This window comes from Protopterus annectens, chromosome 3.part0 (assembly GCF_019279795.1).
Source record: "Protopterus annectens isolate FY-2018-M chromosome 3.part0, PAN1.0, whole genome shotgun sequence".
NCBI lineage: Eukaryota > Metazoa > Chordata > Ceratodontiformes > Protopteridae > Protopterus > Protopterus annectens.
Genome location: NC_056731.1, coordinates 1,130,100,535 through 1,130,114,027, shown reverse-complemented (window position 1 = coordinate 1,130,114,027; position 13,493 = coordinate 1,130,100,535). Strand labels below are relative to the sequence as shown.

Below are 13,493 nucleotides of genomic sequence, written 5' to 3'. Positions count from 1 at the left end.
CACTCTTATTGTCTGCCTTGTTTAGGCCCAGCCCACGACGGAGCAGCCTGTTCGCCTGTAAGCTGCTCAACCGATACGCGCGCTTAGGGAGGTCGTCGGCCTGTGCTTCGTTCAACCGGCGAGCAGCAGAAGCGTCGGGAGTTGCTGAACAGTTTTTCGGTTCTGATTTTGCGTACATTATGCGTGCCGATCCTCCGACTACCCAATCTGCCAAAAGCGCGAAGATAGAGCGACACACTTCTCATGTTTCCTTTTTCCCGAAACCATGGTTAAGCAAACGCGAGAGTGTCACCGGTCCGAAACCGAGCAGAAACTGATCAAAGTACAGCTGAATCTATCTCTACAACTGAGGCCCCTGCTACCACTCTTGAACGGTCTCAGAAATTTTATCCACTACGGTGGTTGCCACTGACTTATCAGACACCATTCCTTGGATGTCTCTACCCCAGCGTGGTGCTGCTAGGCCTCCAGCAGCCATGTCCATTAAGGCCTTCGCCAGGGCTAAAGCAGCAAAGACTACTAAAACAGTGCCTGTTAACCCCCTACAACCAGGCCCTCCTCTAGTTCTCAAATGCTTACTCTGGCAGAAGATTTAATTTCATTAATTAGAGGATCTCACTCTCACCCAGACAGGGCCTCTCAGCCCCAGAGAAGAGACCTAGGGCAGAGCCCCTGAGCCAGTGTCCTCTGATGAGTCTGCCGATGAATCAGACATAACTGATCAGCCAGAGGCTCCTTTCTCCAATTTTGAAGACTCTGATGCTGAAGAATCCATTCCAGCTGCTTCCCCACCAGAAGAATTCTCCTTTGGGGAAACCTTACATGCCATGCAGAGCAGTTCCAATGGCAGCAACAGGATTTTCAGACTCAGAAAAGACTTAGGACCTTTCTGCACCTTCCACAGCACAGGCCCTTAGCTATACCTCCTGTTCTCTCTGTGGTGGATGATGCTTTCAATGATGTCTGCTCCGCGCCAGATTCTTTACCTCAGCTCCGCACCAATTCTTTTACCTCCCTGCCAAACCAGACAGATTTTACAGGGTGCCAGACACTCATCACCACCTTTACAAGGCCCCACTTGCAGACCGAAACTATATCCCAGGGTCCCAAGGCAGTAGCCGTGACCCATAGCAAAACCCTATTCCTTCAGAAAGGGAAGCAAGGTCATTAGACAGATGGGGCAAAAGGTCTACACTTCAGCTACTCTCTCAGCTAGAGCTTTAAATTGTCAGTTTCACATGATACAATACCAAGAGTTTATGCTTGATCAGTTAACTAAAAAGCTAACCACTGATGAATCTCTTGATAAGAAATATGTATTAGAAATGGTAAATAACATACAACAGGTTAGTAACCATTCCTTAAAATGTGGCTGTGATGCACTGGAGGCTTCATTTAGATCAGCCATGACTGGCACAGTGATAAGAAGGCATGCATGGCTAAAGGAGCAAGCTCTACGGATCATGTTAAAGCTAAGTTGCTAGATGCTCCTATGGATAAGACAAGTTTGTTTGGTACACCTGCCCAGCAGGTTATGAAGAAAATGGAAGAAAAGGCAAAATCTGTTCAAGCGGTTAAAGATTTCTTGCAGGTTCAACCCCAAGGTTTAGCAGGAACTGGCCTGCCAAAATTGGTCCTTTCCTGACTCCACAAGACCTCAAAGGGGCAGAATAGGACGTCCCAGAGGCAGAAACCAATCCAGGAGGAGGTGCCAGAGAGGACGACAGTGGCAAGGTAACAACAGAGGCACAGACACAACCTCTGCCACTACATCAACTCAACCACAGTGACTTAACCCTAATCCCCTACCCCAGAACAAAACAAGCTCCTCTGAAGCTAAGAAAAAAATTATATATTTTTCAAAGAACTGGCACTATATAACAAAAGACAAGTGGATTCTACAAACCATAGATCAAGGTTACCGTTCCACTTCCACACTTTACCAGTCAAAAAGAGGAATGCCAAATCTACCGCCAAATCAAAAACAGAGGCTCTACAACAGATAATGCAGTTAGCAAACATGAGGAGCTGAAAGAGTGCCAACAGCAGAGCAAGGAAAGGGTTCTACTCCAGACTATTCCTAGTTCCAAGAAAGGAAAAAGTTTGAGACCAATTCTCGACCTGTCCTGCTTTAAATACATACATCATTGTCCCAAAATTCAAAATGCTGACCCTACAGCAACTTCTTCCCATGCTGGGCAAGGAGTGTTGGCTGGTAACTCTAGATCTCAAGGAGGCATACCTGCACGTCCCCATCGAGCCAATCTGCAGAAGATACCTCAGATTCCTTGCAGGATCAGAGCACTATCAATTCTCAGCATTGCCCTTTGGCTTATCTACTAAGCCAGAGTATTCACAAAATGCCTGGCATCAGTAATGCCCATTACGAACTACAGGGAATTCAAATTTACCCATACCTAGACGACTGCCTGCTACAAGGGGACAACAAAAGCAAGCTGACAACAGATTTACAAAGGGTCATTTACTTGCTGCAAGCACTGGGATACACAGTCAATCTACAAAAGTCAAGGCTGATACCATCCCAAACAAGGACATTCTTGGGCGGGAATTGGACACAGCAAAACAGATGGCATTCCTAACAAAGGAAAAACAAAAGAACTCCCTCTTTACTTCTTGGCACTAACAAAACTGAACAAGTTAACAGCAAGAAAAGTACTGCAGGCCTTGGGCTTCATGGCATCATGCATAATCTTGGTTCCACTTGCCAGACTACATATGAAAACTACAGTGGTACCTAAGAATTTATGGTCTCAACACAGACACAGCCTAGAAACAGAAATCCCACTAATTCCATGCTTAAAACAGGAGTTCCTATGGTGGGCTCAGGCATGCCAGTCAAACCCAGGGCTACCCTTTCGCAGAATGTCAAGCAAGCCAGACCATCACAACAGGCGCTTCAGACCTAGGATGGGGGCCCACATGCTGGACAAATGCGTGCAAGGATTGGACACAGGATCAACTTCACCTGCACATCAACCTAAAAGAAATGCTGGCAGTAAAACTGGCAATCCAAAAGTTCAGACCATTTCTCAAAGAGGGCCAGTTGATGATAAGGACAGACAACACCACAGTCATGTGGTACATCAACAAACAGGGAGGCACTCATTCATACCCCCTATGCAGAATGACTTTGGAGCTGTGGACCCTGGCACTCAGCTACAACATCCAGTTACAGGCAATATTTGTACGGGAAAAGAGAATACTCTAGCAGACATATTAAGCAGAACCACATCGGATGCCCACGAATGGAAGCTGCACGGACATCTTCAAGACCATCTCAAAGAAATGGGGAATGCCTCAGATAGATCTATTTGCATCACCTACCAATCACCAGCTCAAAAATTCTGCACAAGGACATTCCACCCACTAGCATGGAAAGTGGATTAAGCTCTCCTTCAGCTGGAAAGGCCTAACAGCATATGCATTCCCACCTCTTCCCTTGATATACAAGGTATTACTAAAAATCAAGGAAGAACGTCCAAGGATAATCCTGATAGCTCCAAACTGGCCAAGACAACACTGGTACCCACTGCTGAGGAGCATGTCTCGAACAATATGTGGCCAATACCCTGATGCCTTTGATGTTAACTCAGAACAACTACAGCATCATACATCCAAACCTAAAAACGTTGCAACTGACTGCATGGAACATCACATAGCAGCAGCTAATCCAGAACTTTCCCAAAGAGTTAGAGACATTATTCTTGAAGCACGCAGACCTTCAACAAAAGAAACTATGCTGGAAAATGGAAAAGGTTTGTCATTTGGAGTACTGAAAGAGGAAAAGATGTGTCAAACATAGATATGCCTAACATTCTGGAGTACCCTAGCGAACTTCTTCATTCAGGCCTGTCCTACTCCTCCATCAAGATACATGCATCAGCTATTTCAGCAGAATACAGCTTTGATCCACCTGAGTTTGCTCACGCTTTGCCCAGGCAGTTCCTCAGAGGAATCAAGAATGTAAAACCTCCAAGGAAACCACCATTACCAGCTTGGGACTTAAACTTTGTGCTAGAAAAATTGACACTATCACCCTTTGAACCAGCAGCAACAGCAGACCTACAACACCTGTCATGGAAAACTGCTTTCCTACTGGCAATTACTTCAGCAAGGAGGGTTTCAGAACTACAGGCCTTAATGGCAGTGCAACTTCCTAATCTTCCACCAAGATAGAGTGTCCATGAGGACTAATCCTACATTTATGCCTAAGGTGGTATCCAGAGTGTCTTTAAACCAGGCAATCCACCTTCCTACCTTCTTTCCCAACCCACAAAACAGAGGGGAAAGAATATTGCATACCTGATGTACATAGACAGCCTGCTCGCTACTACTTGGACAGAACAAAAGTAGCAGAAAGACTGACCAACTTTTGTAGCCTATGCAACAGGAAGGGAAGGAAAAGCTATTTCCAAACAGACAATCTCCAAATGGATAGGAAATTGCATACGATTCTGTTACTCCTTCCATGGAAAACCAATTCCACAGAACATAAGACCTCATTCTACAAGGGCAACAGCCACTACCACAGCCTTCTTAACGAGGTGGCAACCAAGGACATTATTGAGGCGGCTACTTGGACCTCCGTGCATACATTTGCCAAGCATTACAATTTGCCTCTGTATTCCAGATCCCGAGCAGGGTTTGCCACTGCTGTACTGCAAGGGATCCTAAACACACCATAATCTAGTTTTATCCTCCTCCCTTGTTGGCTATGGTATTCTACCCAGTTGTTATGACTGCAGATGCATCCATGAAGGGGAAGGACATAGTACAGTTTTGTACCTACCATAAATGTAGATGTCCGACTGGATAGCATCTGCAGTCAAAGCCCTCCCTCTCCTTCCCCTCTGGTGGTACTCCAAGGGTGTATACCCCCTATAGCTAGCTGGTGGGGGGTCTTTTATGGTGTATTTGTTTGTATTTATGTGCATACATGCTTATTTTTGTGTTTACCTCTATCTTTTTGGAAACATTGGCATCTATCTAAATTTTAGCCTTCAAGAGGGCTACTGGCATCTGGGGCAAGAAACACTGAGGAAAATGGCTGGCTGATGCCTTTTTATACCAGACCAACAGAGATGACGTCGTGAGTGAGACATCAGACATCAGCGAGCCGGACCGGACTTTGGAATCCGCCCGACTGAAGGGCTGCCTGGACACACAGACAACCAGTTGTTATGACTGCAGATGCTATCCAGTTCGGACATCTACATTTATGGTAGGTACAAAACTGTACTTTCCTAAAAAACATATGCTAAAAATGGCAGAGGATTTGATTACTTTAATCAGAGGTTCTATGCCCCCTTCAGATAAGAGGACTAGGGTGAGAGAAGGAGGAGGAGGTTTGGAGCATTCCTCAGATTACTCTGAGTCTTCAGCTGAGGACATTCAGGATTTTCCTCCCTATTCTGATTCGGATGCAGAGGACTCCTGTCCTTCTGCTTCTCCTCCAGAGGATTTTCTCCTTTTTTCTGAAACCCTGCATTCCATGAGGAGCATTTTAAGTGGGAAGGTCAGGATTTCTCCGATTCTGAAGAAGAGGCTTAGGGGAATTTTTTTTTTACATAGGCCCTTGGCCATTCCCCTGTTTTGGATGTTGTTCAGGATGTTTTTCTGAGGGCTCCCTTAATCCTGATTCTTTACCTCGCCTCCCCTGTCAAGCCAGACAGATACTACAGAGTTCCAGAGGCTCATAAGTATTTATATAAGAGTCCTAGAGCTGACCCAGAAACTATTAGCCAGGGACCTAAGGGTGTCAGGGCTTCTGTAGTAAAGAATCCAGTTCCTCTGGATAAAGATTCTAGAGCTTTGGATAGGTGGGGTAAAAAGTGTATACCTCCTCCACACTAGCTATGAGGGCTTTGAATTGCCAGTTTCATATGCTGAAGTACCAGAATTTTCTGTTAAGTCAGTTGAAATCTAAGGTAGATGCTTTAGCTGAGGGTATAGAGTGTAAGGAATTGCAGGATTTAGTTCATGCCTCTGATCAGGTAGGTAAGCATTCCTTGCAGTGTGGCTTTGATGCTCTTCAGGCTTCTTCGGGTGGCTGCCACTGGTTCAGTTATTCGTAGGCACGCCTGGCTTAAGGATCAGAATTTGTCAGAGCATGTTAAAGCTCGAATTTTGGATGCTCCCTGCTCCCTCCAATCTGAAGTTCTTTTTGGTTCCCCTGTGAGTCAGTTTTGAAGAAAATGGAAGACAAAGCTAAGTCCATGCAGACAGTTAAGGAATTTTTACAAGTGCAGCCCCCTAAGTTTAGAAATTGGCCCTGCAAAAGGATGGGCTTATCCTTCCTCCGATTACCAGTCTAAGGGCAGATCTAGGCGTGGTAGGGGGCAGACTCATGCTCAGGGTTCTTTCAGACCTAGGACATGGAGTTCTCCTGCACAATCTTCTGGTGAGGGCAGGGGTCAGCCTTTTTCGTAAACAGACCCAATGACCTGTGTCTCCAGCTGCCAGATTCCTCCTGTCTGGCAGCTCCTCTAGGAGGAAAGTTGGCACTCTTCAAGCAAAATTGGCTTTTGGTCACCCAGGACAATTGGGTGTTGGACATTATAGATAGAGGCTTATTTTTTTTATTTCACACCTTGCCTCCTTTCAAGGCATGCGGACCCGTACCTCCTCAGCAAAAGCTGGAGGCTCAAGAACAGATTTCTTTACTTTTTAAAAATGGGGCTATTCAGGTGGTACCTCCATCAGAAGTAGGCCTAGGATTTTATTCTCGCCTGTTCCTTGTGCCAAGAGGGGGAACACTGAGGCCAATTCTGGATTTGTCTATTCTCAACACATACCTAGACATCCCAAAATTCAAGATGTTAACTTTACAGCAACTTCTGCCTCTGCTAGGCAAAGATCACTGGATGATAACTCTGGATCTCAAAGAGGCTTATCTTCACATTCCTATCAGGCCCAGCTGCAGGAGGTTCCTGCGTTTTCGGACTTACTCTTTTTCATCAGTTCTCTGCATTGCCCCCTTTGGCTTATCGCTATGCCCAGGGTGTTCACAAAGGTCCTGGCTCCTGTGATAGCTTTCTTAAGACTAAGAGGAATACAAATTTATCCTTATTTGGACGATTGCCTGATTCTTGCTCAAGACAAAGTCACGTTACTTCAGCATCTACAGTATGGTTTCAGCTGAGTCTCAGGGGGATGCCTAGGGTATTCTGTGAACGAAACAAAGTCCAGTCTAGTACCCTCTCAGGACATGTGCTTTCTGGGTGTGAGACTGAATACAGCATCTCAGATGGCTTTTTGACCCCCGGACAAACAAAGAAATCTTCCCCTATACTTTCAGAGATTATCCCTACTGTCCAGGCTGACTGCAAGGACAGTCCTTCAAGCCTTGGGGTTCATGGCATCTTGTATTCTGGTACTTCCCAATGCCAAACTACATATGAGGAAGCTACAATGGTATCTCAAAAGTGTATGGACTCAACACTGCCCACGATTTGGACACTGTCATTCAGATAATACCTTGCATCCAAGGGAAATTTTGTGGTGGGCTCAGAATGTCACCAAACAAGGGACTCTCTCTCTGTGACCCGACCAGAAGGCGATCCTAACATCATGCCTCCCGGACATGGCTTACAGGAGCACATTTCAATGGGAGATGGATGGGAGAGTGGTGGCCTCCCAGACTACAGCATTTGCATATCAACATGAAGGAGATGTTAGCAGTCCAATTTGCTCTGATGGCTTTCAAGGATCTACTTCAACCGGGGACAGGTGTTGATTCAAACAACAACACACACAATGTGTGGTACATCAACAAGCAGGGGGAAGGGAACCCATTCCCTCCCTTTGTAGACAAGCTATGGTTTTGTGGTAGACTGTTCTGAGTTTGCACCTCACTCTTCAAGCAAGGTTTCTGCCAGCACACAGAGAACTCTTAGCAGATGTTTTGAGCAGGCAACTAGTGGATCCCCACTCTAGTGGAATTGGATCCCCATTATTTCAACAATTTGACAGTGGCTTGGGGAACAGAGACATAGATCTTGTTCAAATCCCCACAAAATTTCCAACTGCCAAAATTTTGCACAAAGATGTTTCACCCAGAAGCTTGGAAAGTGGATGCTCTATCTTTCAGTTGGAACAACCTTCATGTCTATGCCTTTCCTCCTCTGCCTCTCCTTCCCAAGGTGCTCTTGAAGGTCAGACAGGACAAGCCTTGCATGATCCTTATAGCTCCAGATTGGCCACGTCAGCACTGGTACCCCTTTGCTGAGGGAGTTTAGTTCGGAGCCTTGGCCTTGCCCCCACAATTCCACACCTTTTGTCTCAGGCAAGCAATCATTTCCTCAATGTCAGGATACGGGTCCTGCATCTGACAGCCTGGCATATTTCTTTTTTTAGACCCTGGGGTCGCACTTCTCAGCAAGTTTAAAATGTCATTTTGGAAGCCAGGCCTAGTACAAGAAAAGTTTATGCTGATAAATGGAGGAGATTTTTCTTTGGAGCACAGCAAAGAGCTTTGATGTTTCACGGCCCTTAATTTGTTACTACACAGTACCCTTACAGATTATTAGACAAGGGTTTGTCTTTCTCCTCCGTGAAAGTTCATGCTGCAGCCATTTCTGCTCACTATGACTGTGACCCACCATTATTTTCTCATCCTTTGTTTAAGCAATTTCTTAGAGGGGCAAAGATATAAGACCCCCCGTGAGGCTCCTACTCCTTCCTGAGATCTCAATTTTGTGTTGGAAAAGCTGACTTTACCTCCTTTTGAACCTGCTGCTACAGCTGAGTTGAAGCTTTTGTCTTGGAAGACTGCTTTTTGTTGGCCATTACATCTGCTAGGAGGGTATCTGAATTACAGGCTCTAATGGCAGTTGAACCCTTCCTAATATTTCATAAGGATAGGGTATCCTTATTACTACTAACCTACTTTTATGCCTAAAGTTGTTTCTGATGTGGCCTTGAACCAATCTATTAATTTGCCTACTTTTATGCTGATCCCCAAAATAAAGGGAAAAAATTTTGCTCTTTGGATATATTTCACAGGCTTTCGTTTTATTATTTGAGTAGACTAAAGGGTTCAGGCAGTCTCAACAGTTATTCATTTCTTTTGCCTTGGGTTCACAAGGAAAACCTGTTTCAAAGCAAACTATTTCTAAGTGGATTAACCATTGTATTGCTTTTGTTATTCTCATCATGGAAAGGAGGTTCGGCTGGGATTAGACCTCATTCCACTAGGGCTACTGCCACTTCTACTTTTTTTAAGGGGAGTAGCTACTAATATTTTTTATTTTGGGCAGCTACTTGGAGTTCAGTGCACACTTTTACTAAACATTACCATCTCCCTCTTTATTCCAAATCTAGGGCTGGGTTTGCCACTGCAGTTTTACAGGGCATGTTAGCAGCTCCTAGTGCTTTGATTTGGCCAACCTCCCTTATCTTTGCTTTGGGATTCTACCCACAGGTTATGACTGCAGCAATGTGAGACGAAGAACATAGTACAGTTTTGTACCTACCATAAATGTAGATGTTGGAGGATCCACATTTACAGTCTCCCCCCCTCCTTCCCTCCTCTTGTAGTTTAGGGTTGCTGTGTTGCTTTTGGGGTGATTATTTTTTCTGTAATTGGTAGTTGGGTATTTTCTATGTTTGGCTATGGCCTTTCCTTTTTAGGCCTTCTGACATCTGGGGCAAGAAAGACTGAGGATATGGCGGCATCGTCATCTTTAGTACCACACACTCGACGCCGACCGCCAGATGACTATGACGACGCGACAGCCTAACACTTAGGTATTGGCCGACCCGAGGACAGAGCACACCACTACCCACAGGTTATGACTGCAGCAATGTAGATCCTCGAACATCTACATTTATGGTAGGTACAAAACTGTACTTTTCTGTCACTCTGACTCACAGCCATGCAGCTACTACATTACACATCTCCACCAGCAAGATTAGTTCCATGTCTTTTGGGGGTCATATTTTCAATAATTGTAATGGTTGCTTTAGCCAGGTACATCATGAGGGTACTGCAGTTTACCTTAGCCAGGTACATCATGAAGGTACTACAGTTTATCTTGGCAGTACAGTGGTCTCAATCTGTTCATCCTATACATACAAAGATAAGGATTATACCAGTCTGCAGACAACGCATTACAGCTCCAATGGTAACAAAGGGTCACTTATTCCATGCAGATTCACCAAAAGGAATGTTAACCATGGACACCTCCCTTCTAGGGTGGGGGGGCATTTCTAAGGGAGAATGGTTCAAGATACTTGGATATCCCTAGAGACCAGTCTTCACAATAGTATCTTGGTGTCGAGGATAGTCCTCCTAGTATTGCAGGTATTCCAGGGCTTCCTCCCCAAGGATGTGTTTTCCATACAAATGGACAATATGTTAGTGGTATGGTACATCAACAAACATATTTTCTGTATTGGGAGGCCGTAAGAGTTTGGCTATGGGCGATGGCCTTGTACCACTTTCTAATTGCAACACACATCCTGGGGTCAACCAGTATGCGAGCCAACAAATTGAGCAGTGCTGTTCTGATGCTTCATGACTGGTCCCTGGATCCAGCAGTGAAACTTAATTTTCAGTCACTGGGGCAAGCCTTGCTTCAGTCTCTCTGCAGCATATCTCATCAACAAATACAGCAGGTTCTTTGCCCCAATCCCTCAACAGGGTCAGGCGCCGAGAGACACTCTAGTCCATCATTGGCCCCCAGAGTCTCCTTCATGCTTAGTCACCCTTGCCCCTAATGAACAAATTCATACAGAAAGCAAAACGGTGCAAAGCCTGAGTATCCTCTTTGCCCCCTTTTGTCCCCGGCAGACATGGTTTCCCTACCTTTGACCTCTTCTACTACATCTCTCATGGATGTTGGATAATTATCCAGATCTATTAACTCACCCATCTGGATTGCCTCCTCTGAAGCCGAAGTCCATGAAACTGACCACACAGTTCCTTCAATTCTAAATGTAGTCAGAGATGCCCTGCTGGCCCTGTGGTGGTCAATTTTCTTGCTGCTTCCCCAAAAACAGCCACTAGAAAGACGTACTAGAGCGAATGGAAATTATATTCTATTCAACCCCTATCTAAAGGGCTTTACTCCTTTTCAGACCCTATTCCATCCATACTGGAATTTTTATCTGAGCTGTTTGATAAAGGATTCAGTTATTCTACCATCAAAGTTCAGATGGCTGCTATTTCAAATTTTCTTGTGGGGTGAAAGGGCAGTCCTATAGGTTCAGTGAAGGTGGATAAGGCCTTCTTGAAGGGCACTTTTCTATTAAGACCACAGATCAGAGACTCACTTCCTCCATTGGGCATTACTGTTATGCGGCAAGCTTTGACCTCTTTTCCTTTTGAGCCCTCAGCCAAAGCAGATTTGAAGTTTCTAACTCGGAAGACTATTTTCCTAGTAGCAATTACAATGGCCAGATGAATTATGGAGTTGCAGGCAGTCTTATGTAGGCTCCTTACTTAGTTTTCCACAAGGATAAAATCACCCTTTGAACGAATGCATCATTTATTCCAAAGATGACATCCGAAATAACTCTTAACCTGTCTGTAACTTACTGGCCTTCTTCCCTAGATATTTGAATAAAGGAGAATATGCATTGTATATGTTAGATGTCCACAGACCACTGAGAATTTATACACATAGAACAAAACATTTCTGAAGCGATGATCAGCTGTCAATTTCATTTTCAAAACCAAGGTTAGGAGAAGCAGTGGTGAAAGTAACTTTGTCAAGATGGCTATCAGATTGCATCTGTTTTGTTTATCACAGCCTTCTCTAAATGCCTTTCCATCGATTACATATGTGCTGTGGCTACTTGATCTACAGTGTGTACAATCTAGATTGCGTTGTTCTTTTGGTTCCACTATACTCAGGAATGTCCTTCCTTGATACCACCCAGTTTTGACAGCTTGGGATTCTGTCACAAATGTTTGAACATGATGAAAATAGACAGCATTGGATACAAAAGATAACATGGATTTAACATTATGGTAAACGCATGTCTGATTTTCATCCAGTTCAAGCTCCTTCCCCCTTCCATATTGTCATCTGTGACTTCGAGGTGATTGAGCAGACTTTTACCCTGTCTGTGCACAGTCATGTGAGACTAATCAGTCTTCCCCCCAAATTGGCATGTTCTGAATCAAAGGATTGTATCTGTAGTTTTATCCACAAATGACATGGGGGGCAAACCTAATCTGAGCTGCTAAGGTGGAGTACAGGTAATTATGGGTAAAGGAGGAGTCAGAGCTGTGGCTCAGAGAAAGCTTTAGACTCAGTACCAGGGTTAGATCTGACAACCCATATGCTGAACAGGATGAAAATCGACAACATGGAGCTAACATTATAGAAAGTGCATAACTTTCTTTCCATAGAACACTTATTTAATACTGTGGGTTTCTCTGGTGTAACCCCTTCAGCCACCATGGACCACGTGTCAGCATTGTCCTCTGTGGCTGATCCAGTGTCCAAGTCAGGCATTGGAGAACCATCTTCTGGAGATATTCTGAGAGGTTCTTTTTTGGGTAGCCGGGAAAAGAGACCTCTTCCACAGGTGAATTGCCATCCCCTAGTTGGTAGTCTTCCAGGGAGGTCCCTGCAAAGAGGGGGAAAAAAAGGTTATCCATTACTCATCTGAGGACATGTTGCCTTTTTGTAAAGGTTTACTTACCTTAGCCAGGAAATGATTACAGCCTGTTAATCCTGGAGCTCAGAAATAATTACCAGAGTGCATTCTCGATAAAGAAACTCCTGAGGAAGCTTTGTCGGAAGCTTCTGACACTTATAGAAGCTGGGCTTCTTCCCTTGGAGAATTCCAAGTTCAATGCAATGTTTCTGAGAAAAGTTGTTGTTCTCCAACTCCCTTGTAAGACTTTTCCTTTTCAGAAACCATTTCCTAGGTGGATGATGTAAATTGTGTGGGAACAGATAGATGTTCTCTCTAAACTGAGGTGATAAAGTATACTGCAGCCATCCCTTCCATTTTGCCTGTCTTGGTGGATGTTTTAAATGCTGCTTGTAATAACACTAACTCTCAACCCTCAGTTCCTAAAATGCAGGTAGACTATGTAAAGTACCCCAAGCTAACTAATGTTTGTTTACTCAACTTGGATCTGACCCAACTGCCATTTTGACCTCTTCGCCAGTGGTAAACGAGACTTTTAGTCCATACTAATCCTTCTCTTGCAGATAAAGAAGGTAAGGTAATTATATTTGGTAATAGAGTTTTCTCTTTTTCCCATTTAGCATGCAAAGTTCTTAACTACCAAGCAAGTACATGGAAGTTTATTATTTATTGTTTACACAGTTTGAGGGAACACTCTACCACACATCCTTCAGAAGGTGGCTCCTATCAGTTACTTTTAATCCATTTCAAATATCTAAAACTGCTTAGAAAAATGTGTACGATTTTGCAAATGTGTCTGGGGCCACTTCTACTGCTGCAGTTTTGAGGAGGTATGTCTTTGTACGTAACTGAGAGTTTGCTGA

General features: G+C 44.4%; 1 protein-coding gene across 1 annotated transcript in view; it reads left to right on the top strand.

Moving 5' to 3' along the window:
- The window catches only part of RIOK3 (RIO kinase 3), a gene marked incomplete in the record, with an annotated part of 1,226,621 nt that overhangs the window by 172,758 nt on the left and 1,040,370 nt on the right, over positions 1-13,493 (top strand).